The sequence below is a fragment of the Kogia breviceps genome, chromosome 4 (assembly GCF_026419965.1).
Source record: "Kogia breviceps isolate mKogBre1 chromosome 4, mKogBre1 haplotype 1, whole genome shotgun sequence".
Lineage (NCBI taxonomy): Eukaryota > Metazoa > Chordata > Mammalia > Artiodactyla > Physeteridae > Kogia > Kogia breviceps.
Genome location: NC_081313.1, coordinates 116,028,836 through 116,052,368, shown reverse-complemented (window position 1 = coordinate 116,052,368; position 23,533 = coordinate 116,028,836). Strand labels below are relative to the sequence as shown.

Sequence of the window (23,533 nt, the reverse complement as noted above, 5' to 3'; positions counted from 1 at the left end):
TGATCACAGAAACACCTATGCCAAAAAATCAATATGGGGGTTGGGGGTGTGGACAGTAGAGATATAAGCAGAGAAAAGTATGGAGATATTCATACCAGATTGCTAACACTGTTTCTTTGGACAAGGAAGATATGGGATGAGGGAGAGATCTGAGTGGAAGGAGGGGAAAGCAAAAAATAAAGAGTATGGATATATAGGTCTCATTTATGGAAAAGCTATGTGCATGTGCATGTGTATGTGTGAGCGAGTAAGTATAAATTTTTAAAAAGGGTGAATTATCTTTGTCTTTATAATTTTTGTATTGTTAGTTGCACTTGTTAAAAGTGATGCCTAATTTCTTGTAATTATATTTTAAAAGTCAATATAGAGTCTAGGAAGCAACTATAATTAAACTATACTAGTCATCAGATTCACTGGATCCTGGAAAGGAAATGACAAACATGTAAAAAAAAAAAAAAAAAAGCAGAAAACGGAAGAAGAGAAGGAAGGCAGTGAAAAGAGAATGTACAGTGGAGAAGAGGCTGGAATCACTGTCCTGGAACACTGCCAAGAAAGAGGTGAAAGTAGCTCCTTGAACTGAGCCTGGAAGCAGGAAATGTTGATGGGGGCAGAGGGGGGGTGGCAGCTATTGACCCACAGCCTCATAGACAAGGCCCATATTAGTGGGAATACACTGAGACATTGTTAAAGGTATTGAAATATTACACTTACACATACACACATCCCATTACTTAAAAGTTAATGCCAGATCTGATGGAGGCTTCAAGAATCCTGCTCCAGCACAAGAGCAATACTGACTGGGTAGCACCCACATCAATCAGTTGTACTTATAATGAATATCTCCCTTACTTAGAGGCAGGAACCATCCATCCCCATCATAGTCCACCTTTACCCACAGGCAATGTAGCATCACTTCCCAAGATGACCAGTTGCCTTAATCAACTGGAAAATCTCCTGAGGATGTGAAGCTTAGGGCCCCAGAAGCCCTGGGGTCAGAGATCAAGCACAACAGTGCCCAGCAAAGAAGAGAGGCTCAGTGAGATAGGAGCCCATTAAAGGCAACATGGGTTCCCCTCTCTTGATTACCCATGATACGCTCTACACAGAATATTTTGTGGAATTATCCTAAAACTGAATTTCCCAGACATATATCACCGGTTACATTGCATTGCATGTTTCCTAATGGCACAAGGCAAAAGAGTACTTTTTGTTTGTTTATTTATTTATTAACAGTCAGTCTTTCTTCCTAGAGCACAGCACGGCAGTGTTTACCATGGCTATAGGTAATGCACAATATGCCCTAAACTGAATGAAAAAACTCTTTGTGGGCTTCCCTGGCGGCACAGTGGTTGAGAGTCCGCCTGCCGATGCAGGGGACACGGGTTCGTGCCCCGGTCCAGGAAGATCCCACATGCCGCGGAGCGGCTAGGCCCGTGAGCCATGGCCGCTGAGCCTGCATGTCCGGAGCCTGTGCTCCGCAACGGGAGAGGCCACAACAGTGAGAGGCCCACGTACCACAAAACAACAACAACAACAACAACGAAAAACTCCTTGTGCTTGGTTGAAGTTAAAGGTCCAATATTAGAAAGCAGAAACTACTATCAATCACAAAAAAAAGACTTATTAGACAGGGTTTCCCCCCACCCCAGTATAATGGTAATAGGCAAAAAAGTTATAGAGGTATCATCTTTGGGGCTCTAAAACCAGAAAGCATCAATGTTTTTTCCAGGACAAGAGCCAGGGTCAAGAGTTAAAGACCATAGGAATTGGCAGATATGCAAAACTGAAAGAGACTATAGTGAAATGATAAAACTTTGAAAGTTATTATAGTGAATGAAGACTACTATAAACCATCTGTGATGAGAAAAGGTAATAAATTATGAAGTGTAAAGAGATCTGACACTCTGAAATAAACATTTCAAAGAGGATAGTACATGCCTACTGGCTATACAGATAATACACTAAGATGTGCTGTCATTAATAGTAATTATTTGTTAAAGAGAAGAAGTAAACTCAATATTATACAGAACAGTCAATAATAGAAAACCTAGCCTAGGGCTACTCAATCTGACTTAGTTGAAAAGCAATTCAGACAGGAAACACAACACAATGATTACATTCCAGATATGTGAGGTTTACAGACTTCATTACAATAAGGGACTATAAGCTGATGCCACAGTAGAGAGAACAGAACAGAGGCCTCTGAGATTAAATATCTAAGAAAGAGGAAGGAAAGCAAAGACAAACTGGAAACAGCTTTTTTAGGAGTGAAAAAAGAGACTGCAGAAAGTTTTGGCCAAAAAAGGGAGCTGTGGCATGCAGTTTGGTGGCCATAAGTGCAAAGTATATAATACTTAGCATAACACTTTTAAAAGGAAAAAAAATAAGCAGAAATCAAGAAATTATCAAAGTCTCTTTTACAATTAAGTAATATAAACTCTCAATACAGACACCTTTAATTACATGTGCACTTCACTGTATCTACATAAAACATTTCTGGAAGGAAATATAACAAAATGTAAGGAAAGAAAATAGATGATGGCTACAGAACACGAATGAAAGGGGACTCAGGAATGAAAGGGAACGAAAGTATATACTCACTATATATTCTTTTATACCCTTTTAATTTTGAACCATGTAAATATATTACCTATTTTAAGAATTAAAAAAACAGGGACTTCCCTGGTGGCACAGTGGTTAAGAATCTGCCTGCCAATGCAAGGAACATGGGTTTGAGCCCTGGTCTGGGAAGATCCCATGCGCCACAACTACTGAGCCCACACGCTGCAACTACTGAAACCCGCGAGCCTAGAGCCCGTGCTCCGCAATAAGAGAAGTCACCGCAGTGAGAAGCCCACACACCGCAACGAAGAGTAGCCCCCGCTCACCGCAACTAGAGAAAAGCCCACGCGCAGCAACGAAGACCCACAGCAGTCAAAAATTAAATAAATTAATTAATTTTTAAAAGAGAATTTACAAAACAACTTTTTATTAAGTATAAAGCAATAATGCTGTCATAGGATCTCAGCTCAACAAGAGAGACCTACCTTTTTCAAAACAGGCCTATGAGAGGCAGCAAATGAAACGCTTCCCATTACTCGTAGCTTTAGTATCACTTCACAAGTAACTAACCATTAATCCAATGAGCAAGTTCACAGATAACATCTGAAGGCAACTGTTCATATCTCCTAAGTGAAGACTGATGCTGCCAGCCAGCCCACGTGCCTCACTTCTAAGTCAGCCCAGCTTAACTACAAAGATTTTTTCCTAATAAGATTTTTCTCTTCAGCCATTTTAGAGCTCTAAAAAGAAATAAAGATTATAAACATCAAAGGGAAAAGAAACCTTCTAGACCTCACACTACCTGTTCCAGTGTCTTTTAAATACTACCTATGCAATGCCTAAACTTACTGTTTTGGGTTAATTATTTAACCAGCTATAGGGTGTAGAAATTCTCTTAAATAGTGAATTAAGATCAGAAAAGATCTTATTAATAAGATCAGAAAAAGTTTTATTCATAACACTATTTTCCTCTGGTGCTAGAAAGATGTTTTAATAAGCTAGAGAGGACAAATAAACATGACTTGTAGAAAATGAATGAGAAAATAAAGTATATCGATATAGTATTGAAATTTTTAAAAATCTATTTCAAATGCAATCATCAAATAAATGCAAAATGGCTGGGAAAGAATAATGGAGATTTTAAACAGAGATGCCTATACAAAACTCAATTCAGAGAATGAACACTGACAATCAGAGCCTCGCTTCCCCATGCCAGATAACTCAGAATTAACTATAAAGAAGTATGCCAGACCCAAGCAAAATGTACGTTTTAATAGTAAACAGAACATATTATGAATCTGGGAATAAGGCCACCAACTTCAGGAAAGACAGTTAAAACAAACAGAAAGCAATAAAATAAATCTCTGCGACACAGCAGGGACACACTTGCTAAAAATTAATACAATCTTTAGACATTATTACCAGAATGCATATAAAAAAGGGAAAATTCTCCAAATGTATTTGACCATTGCTAAAAGAGAGGAGGGAAGAAGGTAAACGGAGGGAGGGTAGGAATTAAGCTCTTTCACTCAGCAGAAGGAGAAATGCAACTACTCTAAGAAATCACTGGAAAGCAGGACAGGTAAAAATAAAAAACAGAGGAGTTAAAATTTTAAACCATTCAAAATTCTAAACTTTATTAGTAATAGTACTGGTAATAGTAGCAGTAGTATGAACAGCAGAGGCTGTTTTACACGCTCTCAACCATGCTATGTGTGTAGGCACAATCATCATCCCCAACTCAGTGTTGAGGCGACTGAGACTGGGGGATTCTGGGTGACTCTTCCTGTTCAGTGCAGCTGTCAAGAAATAGAACGACGGGACTTCCCTGCTGGCGCAGTGGTTAAGAATCCTCCTGCCAATGAAGGGGACACGGGTTTGAGCCCTGGTCTGGGAAGACCCCACATGCCGTGGAGCAACTAAGCCCGTGCACCACAACTACTAAGCCTGTGTTCTAGAGCCTGCGAGCCACAACTACTGAAGCCTGAGCGCCTAGAGCCCGTGCTCCACAGCAAGAGAAGCCACTGCAGTGAGAAGTCCGCCCACTGCAACAAAGAGTAGCCCCCGCTAGCAGCAATTGGACAAAGCCCACACACAGCAACGAAGACCCAACACAGCCAAAAATAAATAAATAAATTTATATTGGAAAAAAGAAATAGAACAACAGCACTCACTGAAAATCCCTTCAATATGAAATTTACCCTAATGCCAACAACCTATACATATTAGTAAACACAGAGTTCAAACATCTCTGGAGGGAAAACAAAGCTTCAAATTAGGTAGATTTCACCACCCCAGAAGGCAGCCACTAAATCCCAACTAAGCAAAGAGAATTTTAAAGATACAGAGGAGCCACCTGATTTCTCTCCAGAAACATAGGTAACAGTAAGCATCCCTGACAACTTCATAACTAATGAGAGATACACTAGTTTATACAATGTTTGTCATCTTCAGCTTCTACTTTCAGTCCCAGATAAAGAAATACCAACTTCATTAGTACCAAGCTCCAAGAGGCAGCAACAGAACCGAGAGCTGCCCCAACAGCTCCTTTCTGTAATTCATTGAAAATTTACTTGGGGCGGCAAAAATATGCTCTGTCTCCCAGGACATCAATTTAGAGAGAGATTCCCTCCCCAAAATAGGCTTCACGAGCACCTGCCCACACTGATCTGAGGGTGACTGTCTCTACCAAAACACATCTTTCTTACTTCCTGTCACTGTGCCTGAAATTCCACCATCAGCCTCCTCTTTGAGGATCTTCTTTAAGAAAAAAAAAAAGGGGGGGGGGGTGCGGGTGCAAATATCCCCAAACAAAGCAACAATGAAAAGTGGGGAAAAGAGATTACATTTGACTATTTCAACTGACATTTTAACCAAGGAATTATGACAGCTAAAAATGAATGTTCACAGTTTTCCTCCTAATTTCAGAAAAAGCTTAAGTATTTTTAAAAATCCCTTCTCTCATATGAATGTTTTTGGAGCCTGTTACAGTTTGGTCTGGTAGCAAACATCAGTAGATAAAAGGTACAAACTACCTAGCAGGTTAACATAAATGGAAAACTCTGAAATGAGGTCATTATGGTTAATCTGAACCCTTGTTACTAATTGTAATTTTATATTATATACACAGAGTGGAATGAGACTTATTTTATGATTGTATATTTGTTGCTGGTTTCTATGATGTAACTGAACATACTTCTGTGATAAAGCCTTAGGATCACTGAAAGCTGGAAGGAGGCTGCCAACTTTTGCCTACACTTCACAGTAGGTAAGTCCACCAAAGTTGATAGATTTGCAGTTTAGCTCTGCAGGGCAGCAGCAAACCCTACGGGATCAGCCATTCTATTCTGGTAGGTGCACCACAAAGACCAGAAACAGCCAGCATAACACAAACTGAAGAGCCATGCTGTTGAGCTACAAATAATAACTCATAGACACACAAAAAAAGCAAAAATCTATTATAGGTTAACAAAGTAATTAATGTTGCTTTAAACAAGCCAGTTGACCTACAACCTCTGCTACATCTTTTTTGCAATTTCTTCAAGTTCAAGTGGGCCTAGAATATAGCTATGAGATACTAGTATATATTTACGAGCACCATTATTTCTATCAAAATCCCTCTTTGGAATCCATTATATTCCTCTGACCAAAAAAAGTTTTTAATGTAAAAAGACTATAGAATCTAGAAAAATGGTACAGATGAACCTATGTGCAAAACAGAAATAAGAGACATAGACGTACAGAACAAACGTATGGACACCAAGCGGGGAAAGAGGGGCTGGGATGAACTGGGAGATTGGAACTGACATATATACACTACTATGTATAAAACAGATAACTAATGAGAACCTGCTGTATAGCACAGGGAACTCTACTCAATGCTCTGTGGTGACCTAAATGGGAAGGAAATCCAAAAAAAGAGGGAATTTATGTATATATATCGCTGATTCACCTTGATGTACAGCAGAAACTAACACAACATTGTAAAGCAACCATACCCCAATTTTTAAAAAAAGACTATGTAATTAATATAAAAGCTGATTCCTTTTTATAGTTCTTAGAGTTCTAAGATAATCAAATTTCTAGTGATTATATGCAGAATCTTCAAATAAAAAGTCCAAAGTATTTAAAATGTGATAATTTAAGGGCTAACTATGCATATTGTACAGATCCGCCACTTTTTCACAAAGACAAAAATAAAAAATAGTCGCTTTGAAATGATACATGTTCAATCTGATTTCTGAGTTTTTAAATCATTTTTGATTCAACAACCCTTAACTTGACATATTCATAATTTAAATAAAACAGCCACAGAAAATTTCAGGCCATTAGTCTATTCAATACAAAGCCAGGAGATAAAAGAGGCCAACTTTTATGCTCTTTTATGTAGGCTTTTTAATTTGGCCAATGTCATTCTGATGGCAATAACTGACACAGACCCCATTTCAAAATGGGGAAAACATTCTTTACTTCATATAAGATAAACAAATGGCATGAATCTATATAAAATACAATTTAAAATGATCACCACATCATTAGGATACATACATGAAAAAGCATGTGAATATTTTTAAACAGCTTTAAGATATGTATATTTATTATGATGTATATTAAGACAATGCATACACAATTCACCCAGGTAAATTATACAATTTAATATTTTTTAAGTATATTCACAGATATACGCAACCACTACCATTAGAACATTTTCATCACCTAAAAAGAAGCTCTGTATACCCTTTAGCTATCACTCCTCCAATCCTTGGATGTGAGTATTTAAGTACTAAATTTTAAATATCCGGGACATGGTGACCATACTTGGCTTTAAGTTTTAAAGCTCTAAATTTGTTGTCCTTTTCTTAAAAGTAATTTTTAGTATTCAGTCTAAATTTGCTCCTTAAACCTACAGAATCACAAATTTATCCATTTTCAAAAAAACTCTTCAGATAATTCTTGTTTGTGAAAAAGGGTACCAAGGCAATCAACTCTTGATTCATCACACATGAATGCACCACTTTTTAGCACCTATAACAAACAAAAATACATAAAAACAAAGCCCACAAACACATTTTAAAATGTGTCTATCCAATACTACCTACATAACAAGTAATTATCCTTATTCTGTGGCACATGCCTTCCTTGGGTTTAGAAAAGTAGAAGTGGGCTCCAAGTCCAACCGTGCCAAACTTAACAGGGCCTTAAAGAATGTTAGACACTCTTTTCTTCCACCCACATTAAATATACACCCCCCAAAACTGTTGATTCACCGGATTTTCAGCTGCCAAAAAAAGTAGACTAGCTTAGTGTTTGACATTTCCTTTTGGCAGTCATTAGTCCTTAATGTGTCGCTGTCTAGAGGCTAAATGGAATAGTTTCATTCGTTTCTGCTTTAGCAGATCATTTTCTTGGGCCTGAGGAAATGTATCAAAGGCTAAAACCACCCTACAAGAATGCTGTCAACTGAGGATGTTACAATATAAAAATAATAATGATTAAAATTCCTCTCTCCACAAGCCACTTATCACTAGACTCTAAACAATACCTTTCTCCATAGGAGCAAATTAAAGGAGAAAAAGCAAACACTTCCCAATACCTCTGACTGTCAGTGAGCTACCCACTAAGGGGAAAAGAGGACTGCTTCTAGCTAGTCTTGCTTGTAAAGTGGTTCCTTAGTGGCTCTTCAGGACTCCCCCGGTGGTCCAGTGGTTAAGACTCCACGCTTCCACTGCAGGGGGCATAGGTTCAATCCCTGGTTAGGGAAGTTCCACATGCCATGATCGGTGCAGCAAAAAAAAAAAAAAGCTCTTTGTTCCCACCAAGCCAAGAGGTTTGTTTGCCATTCCCTGCACACTAATTAATTCCTGATTCTAAATCTATTATTGTTTCTCCCTTCACCCACTCTTCAACGCCAGTCAATGCCAACCTTGCCTGTCTTTGTATATCCTATTTAATAAAAGTTTTATAATTGCTCCAATGCTTTATAATAATAAAATAATTTTATTTGTGCTTTTCTTTAAAAAACTTCATTGCCCCAGCATTATCTCGTAAACCAGAACTCCTCATTCTGATTTCTGCCGACAAAAAGAGCACTAAAAAAGGAAAAATAATAGAAACAGTACCTAGAATGTTTATATTCAAATAAGGTTTTCTCTAGCTAGAGACCATGTATTTTCAAAATCAACAGCAAAAGCAGGTAATCTGAAATCATCGTGGCCAAGAAAATACTGTTTAAGCCACCTAAAATTGTGCTGAGGCAACTTCTTAATTAATATGAAATCTACAGAAGTCATACCACCACCCTCCTGAAAAAAAGAAAGTCCTAATTACTGCCATTTATTAAATTCCATTCAATCAAAGTTTAGTGAACAACAAGGAAACATCACTACTAAATTATACAACAGTCAAGCAGGTAAGAAACAGAAAACTTCTTACTATACATGATAGAGCTTTAAAAATATGATTCAGGGGGGCTTCCCTGGTGGCGCAGTGGTTGAAAGTCTGCCTGCCAATGCAGGGGACGCGGGTTTGAGCCCTGGTCTGGGAAGATCCCACATGCCACAGAGCGGCTGGGCCCATGAGCCACAGCTACTGAGCCTGCGCGTCTGGAGCCTGTGCTCTACAACAGGCGAGGCCACGACAGTGAGAGCCCGCGCACCGTGATGAAGAGTGGTCCCCGCTCGCCACAACTAGAGAAAGCCCACGCACAGAAACAAAGACCCAAGACAGGCAAAATAAATAAATAAATAAATAAAATTTTTAAAAATATATGATTCAGGGGAGGGCAATAGCTCTGATAATGCTTCAGGTAGTAGACTATGGAATGCCTAGACGATTAGGCAATGACCGTTCTGACCTTCTAAAAAAAGTGCTTACTAACACTTTAGCCAAGAAAACTCTGCATCGTCCAATGACTATATTAGGTACACTCCTTTTTGGAGAATCAAGGAACTCAAATCAAATACAGTGACAAAGCATTTACTTCATTCAAGGACACATATACAAAAACCCAAGCACAGCTGGGCAACCAGCCTCAAGAAGGCCATACAGGAAGAATAGGATCCTCCTCTTAGCTGCCTGCTCCCTTCTCCAACCTCAAATACCTGACCCAATGTTACCCTCTATGCTGCCTAATTAATTCATAGCTGCTGCCCACCCACAAATTCACTTTGCCATGACCCCTCACGACCCTGACTGCACTTAATGGCGTAATTTCCTACTTCAGTTTCCACTTACTAACTGCATCGTTTTCTCATTATTTTCCCATACAAATTCCCAAGAGAATCTAACTGGCCTAAGAACTAGGGACTGAGAAGGGGGTTGGAATAGAATAAAGCAAGCTGTTCGAGAGGTTGCAAGAGAGACAAATGCCTTCAGAAGGGCTGTAAACATTGCAAAGACTATGCCCTTAAACATCTAATATGCTGACATCTACTCAACTAACCATAATGATAAGAGATGTCTTTTTTTAACTTATTATGGGATTTTCCAAACATTCAAAAGGATTAAGAATACTAAAATGAACTTCCTTATGCAACGTCACCAAGTTTTCACAGCTATCAACTTTCTGCTTTCTTAAAGTGTCATTTATAACACTTCTGTTAGTTTTGGGGTGGAGTATTTTAAAACAAATCTACAACATCATGTCATTTCATAAGGGATTCCCCTTGAATCTATGCTCATCTCCGGATGTTCAAATCCTGTCAAATGTTGAGGGTTAGAAGAACTATTACTTGTCCAAAACCTCATATTGCAAACATATAGTTACTGACATTTACCATCATAACCCTAAAACTTATGTAATTTTTTTTTGGGGGGGGGGCGCACTGCTTGGCTTGCAGGATTTTAGCTTCCTGACCAGGGATCGAACCTGTGCCCCGGCAATGGAAGGGTGGAGTGAGTCCCAACCACTCAGCCAACAGAGAATTCCCAAACTAATATAATTCTTGATTCAGAATGGTTTTAAGAAAATAGCTAATTTTGCACTAGCTGGGAAAACCAACTCAAGAAAAAATAGTTTGATTCTAGCTCTAGAGTTTGCCAAAATGACAGATCTGTAGACAGCAAGTAAGAGCTAGTCAATGGAGTCAGTTTTAACAAACGCTGTGATTAGAATTCCACTTTTTAAATGGAATTTTTTTCTGAATGCTACAAAGTTTGATATTGCTTTGAAAAAAAATCCAACAAATGTCTTCCTAATGTTTTGAAGTCCATTTCCTGAGTTAAGAAATTTTGATAACCTAAGAAAAACCAGCTTTGAAAAGGTCAAGGGGACAGGGGGTTCCTTTATCACAAAAGAAATCACTAAATAAGGGTATATATAAACAACCAACTTTTAAAAACCAAACAATTTTCCAGTATATAATGGCTTTATCTTTTTTTCACCAACATAGAATCTTAAAAACAACATAGGGACTTCCCTGGTGGTGCAGTGGCTAAGAATCCCCTGCCAATGCAGGAACACAGGATTGATCCCTAGTCCAGGAGGATCCCACATGCCGCGGAGCAACTAAGCCCGTGCACCACAACTACTGAGCCTGTGCGCCACAACTACTGAAGCCCGTGTGTCACAACTACTGAGCCCACAAGCTGCAACTACTGAAGCCCGAGCACCTAGAGCCCGTGCTCTGCAGCAAGAGAAGTCACTGCAATGAGAAGCCCACACACTGCAACGAAGAGTAGTCCCCACTTGCCGCAACTAGAGAAAGCCCATGTGCAGCAACGAACGAAGACCCAATGCAGCCAAAAAAAAAAAACAGCAACATAAACAAATAGGTCTACTTCCCAGCAACAAGTGAATTTATTGTTATGAGCTTTAAAGATTACAGTTGGGTATCACTGGTCAAATACTTACGATTTTTCTTATAAAATATTTCAGGTTATTTTACACCAGGGAATAATAAGCAATGTTCATATAGACACAAGAACAAGGCCAAGTCAAAACATAAATCATTTTATTCCTAGAAGATGAGTTTCTTATTTGAGTCTACAAAACCAATAATTCTCCCTCAAAACAGGGAGAATTAATTCAGGACAAGTATGCTGCGGAGTTAAATTTAAAGGACAATTATCAGGGAAGCCTTGAAATCAGATGCCACACTGCATTCTATACGGTAGACTATTACAAACTGCAAATTACAAAACCCAAAGTTAGAATATCTGCAACTGGAGTAAAACCAGGAGGCCAATCATTCCAACACATCTGAAAATAATCCTTGTAAGACAATTTACTGACTAGAGATTATTTTAGCATAAAGCACCTCAAATGAAATGTCTTCCTTATAGTGTTATCTCCAAATCACACCATTATGAAAAGGTCCTATGCCATTTTCAGAGAATGACCAAACAAAATCAGTTCTCAGCAGTCTTTGGTTCTAAATATTGAATATTCCACTTTAAAATAAATAAGTTATTGAGTGACTGTCAAGTACTTATTTAGCAGTCATCAGATGTGAACACAGATTGAACACAAAATGAACAGAAAAAGTAAGGGCATTCACTCAGAGAAGAAAAATATCACATTCCACAGACTTTAGTATGAAAACCATACTAATTTTCAAGAGAGCAGGCCTGAAATCACAGAAGAGAAAATTTCCTGGCAGCCAGGGCTATACCTGTCTCTGGCAAGGATAGTTTGGAAACTCAAGGAGTTTTATTAACTACCTTAAGTCCTCTAAAACACCCAATTTAAAAAAAAAAAAAAAATTTTAAGATCAATGGACAGAAAATATTAGGGTAGAAAGTTATGATTGATAAGCTTCTAATTTTACATGTTTGTCACATATGGGCATTCTAGATAAACAGGTTTATTTTATAAACAATAAAATACATTTAAACAATGACACGATTTTAAAAGAATCAATTTATTATCAACATATGACAATTTTGCCAAAAGTAAAAAGAATAAATGAGAAAGAAGGAAGTGTATTATTAATTTCCTAAAACGATACCAACTTGCATGTATTTATAGCACTTTCTAGTTTTATGTTCAAGTCAAACATGGTATCCCCTTCCCTTTCCACACTCAAATGAGGGGTGGTGGGGGAGATCCTCTGTCAGCTGTGATTAGATGCTTGAACTACAAGATCATGCAGACTTGTGGGTGGAGACTGCTGTTTTGGCTCTTTGCTATAGACAGAGCAAGGAATGGAGCTATCACACAGAGCTGAGAAGAATCTGCTACAAGAGACAGGAGAGCAGCCTCGGTCACTGCCTATCCAGATCCATGTTCACCTTGTTCTTGGCTACACATCATTTAATGCTCCTTTGTCTCAAGGCATTTTTTGCATTACCACCACCCATTATCCCATTTTCTTCATTTTGCTGGGTCTTGAGTGGCTCTCTGTGCGCTCTAACAAAGTCAGGTAGAGGGGCAGCTATTAATGACCCTGTTTCACAGCTGAGAAAGCAGCTCAGGGGGAGGCTACTTGATCAAGCTTTAACGATGCCTATTCAATGTAAGCATTACTGTCCACCATCCATGGCATCACAAATGATGAGGACCATCAGAAGTAGCTCTGATCATCAGAAGGCTTAATTCTAATCTTAACTATTCTTACCTGGGTATGATCATAGCCAAGTTACCTCTAGTTTCAGGCTGTTTTGAAAATAGGTGGTTGGTTTTAGCTCTGGTTAAGATGGGGTAAACATTTTAAACCACCCTGTCTATCCCACTGATTGCAACTAAAAGCCCTGGAGAGAATACATAAAGTAGCAATCTGAGAACTGAAATGAGAAAGAGCCAAATCCACAATTATAGTTGGCAGACAGGGCTATAACTGTCTCAGTAACTATTAGAACAAGTTAGACCTTAAATAAACAAACAAATAAATAAGCAATCAAGGTACAGAAGTACTGAACCAATTCAATCAACCAACGCCATCAACCAACTGGATCTAATTGACATTTACAGAACACTCCATCCAACAACAGCCAAAAAACATAGCCAAGTGCAGACAGAACATCACAAAGATAGCACCACTGGGTCATAAAACAAATCTCAATAAACAATTTAAAAAACTGAAATCATGCAAAGTATGTTCCCTGACCATACTGAATTTGAATTAAACTAGAAATCAATAACAGAAATTTAACAAGAAAATCTCCATATACTTGGAAATTAAACAACATACTGTACTTTCAAATAATCCACTGGTCAAAGAGGAAGACTCAAGGAAAATTTTTTAATATTTTGAACTAAACAAAAATGAACATACAAAATACTGAAATTTATGGGATGGAGACAAAGCAGGGCTTATATGGAAATCTGCCCTAAATCTTTACATTTAAAAAGAGGAAAGATCTCAAGCCAATAACCTAATTTCCCACCTCAAGAAACTAGAAAAAGAAAAACAAAATAAACCTAAAGGAAACAGAAGAAACAATGAAGAACAGAAATCAGTGAAATTGAAAATAACAGAAAAATCAATGAAACCAAAAAAAGCTGGCTCTTTCAAAGGATCAACAGAATTGATAAACCTATAGCCAGACTGGCAAACAAAATAAAGGAGGCAGATACAAATCACCAACACTAGAAATGAATTAGAGAATATGGCTACAGACTCCCCACAAACACTAAAAGGATAATAAGAGAATGCTACAAACAACTTTTGCATATAAAACTTGACTAACTGGATAAAATGGAATTCCTTAAAAGCCACAAACTTCCAAAATTTATCTAAGAAGAAATATATAACCTAAATAATCTCACATCCATTAAGAGAAATTGAGTTTGTATTTTAAAACCTTCAAAAAATTAGTTGGAAAAAAAAATTAGTTGGCTGGACTAGATTAAGGCTTGGCAAACCCCTGTATGTAAAGGGCCAGATATCAAATATTTGGGGCTTTGGGGGCCATTCCACCTCTGTCACAACTACTCAACTACATGACTGCAGTGGAAAAGCAGTCATAGATTGTAAGTAAACAAATGTGCATGGCTATGTTCCAATGAAATTTACAAAAATAGATGGCAGGCAAGACTTTACTGGAGAAGTTTGTCAACCCTACACTATGATAACTAATGTCACTTCCAAATTCTAAAATTTATAATTCTACATTTCCATGGTCAAAAATCACTGACAAATAGTTCAAGAAAAGGATAATGCAAATACTATCACACAGAGATAACTGACTCTGTTTTGACCAAGACTTTCTAGAAGTATATACTGTAGTAAACAAAAAACCCTCGCAGACAACTCACCACTTCAAACTAGTCCTGAATAAATCATTACCTCAAAAAGACGAATCACTGTATTAACGTGAAAAACCTTCAGTGTTCTCATATTAATAGTACTTTGGAAATAAGCACAGTATATGATTATGAACAAAACCTAAAAATCCATGACACATAAAACTAAGGGTCTAAGTTTATTTCTAAACTTTTGTGTCATAATGACCATAAGAAACATTGTCAAAAACGTGGGAGGGGGCTTCCCCAGTGGCGCAGTGGTTGAGAGTCCGCCTGCCGATGCAGGGGACACGGGTTCGTGCCCCGGTCCGGGAAGATCCCACATGCCACAGAGCGGCTAGACCCGAGAGCCATGGCTGGAGAGGCCACAACAGTGAGAGGCCCGTATACGGGCCGGGGTGGGGGGATGTGGGAAGAACTACAGAAGAAAATTTATATTGCCTATTATCCCACCACCCAGTGATAATTACTAATATTCTGATATATTTAGAGGTTATTACTACCGTTTAATTTAGACACATTTTTTAGATATAAAAGCTCTTCAAGCTCGCATGACATGTAAAAAGCATAAATTAATACCAAGGACAGTCTAACAGCAGTGTCCTGTAGGCTAAAACCTGATGCATCTGCAGCCTGACACTGGGCAGGCTTCTGGGTCTGCCCCATCATCCTGATTTCAAGAGACCGCTCTACTATTGTTCCATTAAGCCAGCGCCATTTTATCTAATATATAAACATGCATCTTTCTATATATAAAAGGTTAGGAACTTGCCTGTTAAATACTTCAATCCATAATGCCAGAGTGGCATATATAGGAAGTACCTCAGGCCTCTTAAAAAGCAACATAAAATATAACTAGGGTGAGATGTCCTCCTCAGACTTAAGAAGTTCTCTTAAACCTCTCATCTCACACCACAAGAAATCACACAATTTTTGACAAAGAAGCTTTCCAAATTAAATAAATGCTAATGTCAAGAGGACTAAGTCCTAAACATGCTCGAATTCTGCATTCAATGAAACATCTATTTATACCTAAATTCTCCAAATATACTAGGCAGCTTACTGAAAAGCTTACACTAACAAATCAATAAAATCATACAGCTACAGAACTATGGACTAGCAATAGAGGCAAGAGTCTACTGCAGGAAACCCAAGGGCTCACACAAAGATGAAAATCATAGCATATCATATAACAAAACTCAGGCCCTGCAGCTGCACATCACAGAGCCAGCTGAAACATCTATGACACTCAAGTAACTCCAGAGAGTCTAGCTTGGGAGAATACTCTGAAAAAGCTTTCTTTTCTTGTTCAGCTCACTTTAAGCAGCTATACCAGAGCTGGGTTTACCTTATTTAGTGTGAAGTATTTAACTTCATTAATAAATTTCAGTAATAAATTTCATTTATAAAGCTATACAGTGAAAAACACCATGATTATTAAAGATGATGATGTAAAATCGTTATTTGCTGACTTACAAAGATCCACTATGATAAAAGTAGTAAGCATTCAAATTTTCAGGTCACAGGGATCTGAGTTCAAATCTCAGCTATATGACTGAGTATTTCTGAGCAAGTAACAATTCAATAGGGTTATTATGGAAGTCAAACAGGTAATAATAATGTATGTCTCTAAGCACAATGGCTAGTATATGGTAAGCAGTATAATAGTAAAGACAATCCTTATTTCTGTTGTCAAAAAAAAGAAGAAACAGTAAGAAAAGAACAGATAAATGTGTACATACACACATAGACAGAATGAACTCTGCAATGCGATATACGGAAAATGGTGATATATAATGAACAGAGAACTTTATAATCAGAAAAAAATTAACCTATTCTAATTTTGAAAATAAGAAAATGCAGCCACAAAATAATGCAGTTAACAAGCTCTTCGAAGGAGTCCTTCAAAGGCTTGGAAGCTTTGGCTCTGCTAAAGTGGTTCCAGGAAAGCATTTGCAAAACTGAGCAGAGATTAGCATCTAGATTAAGTGCTTCCCCTCACTGCAATAACAATATATCTTTGAGAGTGAACATTAACCGCACCTTATTCATATATTCCATATCTAACTATTATCTAAATCAGATAAAAATTTTATACCTGATATGCTAACATAATCAAACCCCTCAAATATAGGCCCAGTCCAATACAAAAAATGTCCAGTTACTTCATTATTCTTTTAGGATCCTACAACCTCCAACGTTTCTGGGCAAGAACAAAGACAAAATTTAACCTTAAGCAACATCATCCTCACCTGGTCCTAAGCTGTACCAATTTTCTTCTGCCTAAAACTAGTTTAAGGTATAAAAAATACAAGCTACAATAGCTACAATGTAAGTTACCATTCTGGACACTGGAGGAAGAAGTTGGGACTTCCCTGGTGGTTCAGTGGCTAAGACTCTGTGCTCTCAATGCAGGGGGCCAGGGTTCGATCCCTGGTCGGGGAACTAGATCCCACATACCACAACTAAAGATCCCACATGCGGCAATGGAGATCCCGCGTGCCACAACTAAGACCCAGCACAGCTAGCTCAATAAATAAATTAATTAATTTTTTAAAAAAGGAAAGAGTTGATGCTTAACTCTTATCTACTCACCTTAGCTGGTTGGTTACCCAGTAGTCAGAATTATCCAAGAGAAATATAATACAAGCAAGAAACAAAAACTACATATATAATTTAAAATTTTCTAGTAGCCATAAGTAAAAAGAAACACGTAAAAATTAAGAACAGATTTTATTTAACCCAATATATCCAAAATATTATGAGAGATTACTGAGATATTTACAGCTTTTTCCGTGCAGTAAGTCTTGGAAATCTGGTATACAGTTTACACTCACGGCACATCTCAAATTGGACCTGTCACCTATTAAGTGCTCAATAGCCACATATGCCTACTGGCTACCACACTGGATGGAACAGAGCTAAAGCTACTCAAGCCCAAGGCATGTGTTTCTTCTCACCAATTATCAATTCTAATTCTAGTCAGTTGGCATATGACCATGAACTGCTGGACAAGATTGCTCAGGTCAAAACCAAATGGAATTCATTTCAAAGACCGAGGGTCATTTATGTTTCAGATACTGTGTTAAGAGTTTTCAGATTGGGGTTGGGGGCAGGGGGGTTAGAGTGGAGAGTTTTGTTCATTTGTTTTTTGAGGGGAATGTGAGTGTGATAAAAGAGACAAATAAGTTTGGTCCCAATAAATTCTACTGCAGTACTGGGAAAAACTCAAAGCACATGCCCTAACAAAGGGAGAAAGGACCACATTAAGGATCAGCATATCCCTTAGCAGGATGAAGAGTGTGAAAGAAAGAATTCAGCTGTACCAAGTACAGGGCTCTTCAGAAGGAGACTTTTCACTGGTATTGAAATACTATCTTCAAACAGCATTATAACACAGAACTGGGCTCCTAAGTCAACTACACGTTTAAGAAACAGAAAGTTGAACCCATTAAACTAGTAGTTTGTTTTAACCCATTAACCTAATTGTTTGGTTTTTAATTTTGTTTGTTATTTTTTTACTATGTTTATCATATAACATAACATTTACCATCTTAACCAATATTAAGCATATAGCTCATAGGTCTCAAGAACATTCACATTATTGTGCAACCATCTGCACATCTGTCTCCAGAACTTTTCACTTTCTCAAACTGAAATTCTGTCCCCATTAAACAGTAACTCCACATTCCCATCTCCCCCAGCGCCTGGCACCCCCATTCTCCTTTCTGTCTCTATGAATTTGACAACCCTAGGAACCTCATGGAAGTGGATCATACAGGATTTGTCCTCTGTGTCTGGCTTATTTCACTTAGCATAATGTCCTCCAGGTCCACCCATGTTGTTGCACCATTAACCTAATGGTTTGAATGTTATACGAATATTTTATGTCTATGTGGAGAACATTAAGAGGGTTAAAACTATTTTAAAATTTAAAAACACTCTGCATACAAGAACGGGGACAAACTGGAAATACATATACCTAAATGTTAATAGTAATGGTGGGTCAATAATTTAATGCACATGTATGATTTTCAACAACAAAAAAGTAAAGTGGCAATAACTTTTTTCAAATTCAATTACATTTCACTTTTTTTTTTTTTTTTTTTTTTTTGCGCTACGCGGGCCTCTCACTGCTGTGACCCCTCCCGTTGCGGAGCACAGGCTCCGGACGCGCAGGCTCAGAGGCCATGGCTCACGGACCCAGCCGCTCCGCGGCATGTGGGATCTTCCCGGACCGGGGCACGAACCCGCGTCCCCTGCATCGGCAGGCGGACTCTCAACCACTGCGCCACCAGGGAAGCCCTACATTTCACTTTAATTTCAATCCATTCACTTTTTTTTTTTGGCCGCACCCTGCAACACGCGGAACTTCCCCAACCAGGGATTGAACCTGCACCCCCTGAAGTAGAAGCGCGGGGTCTTAACCACTGGACCGCCAGGAAAGTCCAATCCATTCACTTTTAAACCCATCCAAGCTGTTTTTCTTTCTCTAGAATCCTCATAGAGTAACCTTAGGCTGATAGAGCAAGAACAAATTAAACATAACCACAATAACTACATTTCATTTCAAGGAAACCTGGAAGTCAATTGTGAAACAAAGATGCACTGAATGGTCAAAAACCCTCTGCTGTCAGGCATCTGAAGCATTTCCATAATGTTTAAGTAAGTAGGGGTCAAATGCACTACCCTTAACATCAGTATCTCTTAGAGCATCATACAGTAAGTTAGTGATAGATCTAAGACTATCTATCTCTAGCTCTTCAAACTACAATGCAAGTAGAAGCATTAAGGCTGCTGGACTCCTGGCCCTTGGAGCCTTTAAAAGCGAGTTTGGGGCTTCCCTGGTGGCGCAGTGGTTGAGAATCCGCCTGCCGATGCAGGAGACACGGGTTCATGCCCCGGTCCGGGAAGATCCCACATGCCGCGGAGCGGCTGGGCCCGTGAGCCATGGCTGCTGAGCCTGCGCGTCCGGAGCCTGTGCTCCGCAAAGGGAGAGACCACAACAGTGAGAGGCCCGCCTACCACAAAAAAAAAAAAAAAAACCCAAAAGGGAGTTTGGCCCTCACCCTATGATCACTTCCATTCACTGTTTATTTCAGAGTATTAATTTTTTCCAAAAATGTCATCTGTATACCAGAAGAGCTAAAGAAGTAAGGGTAAATCACCCATGGCCTCCTCCCCCATAACCCTCCAAAATGTAAGGTCAATAAGGGCAAGGATCTTTGTTTTTTCCACTAATATATCCCTAGTACCATGAATATCCCAAACTGTTCACTTTATCCATTCTCCCAAGTCAGCGTGAGTTCATTAAGCAAGCACCTATTGAGTATCTCTACTACCATTATACTAGACCCTGAAAGAATATTTTTTAAATAGTTCCCATCTTTCAAAAGCTAGTTGCAGAAATTACATGGATATAGGAAATACAATTGAGCAATGATTCAAGGAAGTAAACAATTGAGTGCAAAACTTCAAGCTACAAAGAAATAATGCAGAACAGTGTAGTCTGAAATGGCCTTCAGCAAAGAGATGGGGGGGGGAAATGTGGGCCTTGAAGGAAGGGCAGGTTAGGTTTAAACAAGTAGGAAGGGAATTTCAATAACACAATGAACAATGTCCTACTGAAGGCATGAGCTCAAGACTGGCCTGAGCAGGCCAAACAAACTGGAAGTGGAGAAAGTGAATACAGCCTGGAATAAGACAACAGCAGTGGAGACAGAAAAGGACAAATGCAATAAACCATTGTAGCACTTTCTCCACCTTAACTGCACATTGGAATCTCCTGGGGAACTTTTAAAAATACTGATGCCTGGAACTCAATTTGGTGATTCTGACTTAATTTGGGTACAACCTAGACATCAGGATTTCTAAAAGTTCCTTTTTCAGAAAAAGCTTTTTTTTTTTTTTTTTTTTGCTGCATATGGGCTTTCTCTAATTGCGGAGAGCAGGCTTTTCATTGCAGTGGCTTCTCTTGTTGCAGAGCACCGGCTCTAGGCGCGCGGGCTTTCGTAGCTGCAGCACACGGGCTCTAGAGCACAGGCTCAGTAGTTGTGGCACACGGGCTTAGCTGCTCCGCGGCATGTGGGATCTTCCCGGACCAGGGCTTGAACCTGTGTGCCCTGCATTGGCAAGCGGATTCTTAACCACTGCGCCATCAGGGAAGCCCCCCAGGGATTCTAATCTGCATCCAAAGTTAAGAATCATTGCCTTGGGCTTCCCTGGTGGCACAGTGGTTGAGAATCTGCCTGCCGATGCAGGGGACGCGGGTTCGTGCCCCGGTCCGGAAGGATCCCACGTGCCACGGAGCGGCTGGGCCCCGTGAGCCGTGGCTGCTGAGCCTGCGCGTCCGGAGCCCATGCTCCGCAACGGGAGAGGCCACAGCATTGAGAGGCCCGCGTAATGGAAAAAAAAAAAAGAATCATTGCCTTATCCCACCAACTGTACATTCTAGAAAATGAAACTTTATTAAATTTTTTTAAAAAATCATTGCCTTAGAGGAAACACCAATGTAACTTGATAAGTGGCAACACAGGATGAAGAAGGAAGGCTCAAGAAATTACACGATTTTTTTAAAAGTATGTATCTATAAAAATCATGACATGACTGAGAGAATCCAGGAAATGAAAAAAAGTAAAAATATGTGAACCTTTCTGGATTTTACCACTCTGTCAACAAAGTTCTAAGTACTGAACAAGTTTTAATTAATCCAGACTGTCTCAATTCTCCACATACCATAATTATTTATATAATATTTTTCAAAAGAAATAATCAAAACTTAAAGTGAATCATTTTTTTAAAATAAAGGTAAAGCTCAATACAAAGATACTCAATACAAAGATACTCCATAAATTGCCTCAGGTTTTCCAGCTAGAAATAATCTCATCCTCCTTGCAATCCCCATGGTATTTTAGTAGTACCTATGATGGCACTCCCAACAAATGTTCTGTTGCTGTATGTTTCAGAAGGGAGGGATCAGTGCCTCATTCCTCCTCTTACACAGTGCCCAGCACACTACTCTGCAGATGACACATACTCAATATGAACTGAGTGACAGGAAGATACTGCCGGTTAAGTTCTGACTGTCACTGGAGGTTCTAAATGTTCTTGAATGCTTCATAAATAAGCAAAAATCTATCCCTAGTTGATTCTGCTTCTTGCAGACCCTTTTAGCATTCTAAGCTTTCTTCAAATGTGCTTCATTGCCCTCCCCCTTTATCCTCACTCCATCACTTTTTGACAGGAAACAGCATGATCACTGTTATGTGAGTCAATTCAAGGAAACTAAATATTTTTATCTTTAGGAGAAATGTGTTCAGAAATCATCTTCTAAAATATATTTCTGAATATTGAGAGAATTTCTTTCAAAACCCCCACCATAATCCTTAATTTTCAGCCTGACATCAATCACTGTTCTAGTTTTCACTTATATACTAAAATGTTATGTAAGAGTGCTGTTATGGTCTCCATATCTTCAGTATAAATGAGTATCTCCCACCATTACATCCATGGCACAAAACAGAAAGTACTATTTGTCTGGCATTCTGGGGAGAATCTAGGAGGTACCTCATGATCAGAGACGACTAGTCCAAGATCTGACCAACCCCAAGACTCAAGGAATATCTTTTAGACTGGCTAGGAAACTCTAGTATGGAAGAATGAGAACAGATTTATCACATACTCTTCCCCACAAAGGCTGTTTTTAAAGTGGTTTCCCAATCATAACTGCACTGAACACTTTCGTACCACTTCAGCACACGACAATAGGTAACTGCTTCACATACATGCCATGAGTCTTTGTTTCCCTGAGCCAGTCTTCAAATTATTCATTTTTTTATATTTTCTGATTTTCAGGCTTATATATGGGTTTTTAAATGTGTCCCACATTTTCACTGTGACTTATCAACCGCTTTTCCATTTGATTTAACTAAGCCTCTAATCTCATTTTTCTGAGGTAGACTGCATACGATCAAAACAGGGCAATGGCTTAAAAAAAATTCAATATGCTTCACTCGTTTTACAATATAGTAAAACAAGATATACACAGGAATGCATTCATCTTCACCCTAGGAATTCCATCATGACTTGCCATTATATTTTCACTTATATAAGAATATAAGTGAACAAACAAGATGTATGGCAAATGAACAAATGAGAAAGTACCAAAGATCTTTTCGTGAAAACTATTAAATAGGGAAAAATCACTAGTGAGAACTAACTTGCATTGTGCTTCTTCCCTTTAAAATGATTTTATATAATTTTTATTTAATTTATTCCTTCTTTGCCACAGTAAAATACTGGGTACAAGGTCTAAACTACACTAACCCTAAACCAGCATTAAATAACTGGAATGAAAGAAGTATTAGGGAAGGAAAAAAGAAGACATTAACAATACAGAAAAGAAATCAACAGATACAGTATTTTCTATGGCAAAAAAGTTGTCAGGTATCCAATTTCACAGCACTGGTTTTTAAACACAAACCTTAAAAATTCAAAAACACTACTCAGTTCACCTAATACAGCTCTACTTGGCAATTACTTACTCTTATAGCACTGCACATGGCTCATTCAAATAACTTCATCAACTATGAATATTTTCAGCATTCCATTTTGCCCAAAAAATTAGATGGCCACCTACATGTGATAATGGAATTTTAGGGGTATTGAAAGTTACTATCCCTAGTAGACACATACTGAAATATTTAGAGGCAAAGCAATACAATGTCTGCAACTTACTTTCAAATGTTTCATAAAAATAGAAAAGGCTGTATATGTGTATATATACAT

The 23,533-nt window shown here is 38.5% G+C and overlaps 1 protein-coding gene across 1 annotated transcript in view; it reads right to left on the bottom strand.

Moving 5' to 3' along the window:
- CTNNA1 (catenin alpha 1) overlaps positions 1-23,533 on the bottom strand; it is a 195,783-nt gene that overhangs the window by 83,291 nt on the left and 88,959 nt on the right. The gene's annotated exons all lie outside the window — the stretch shown is intronic.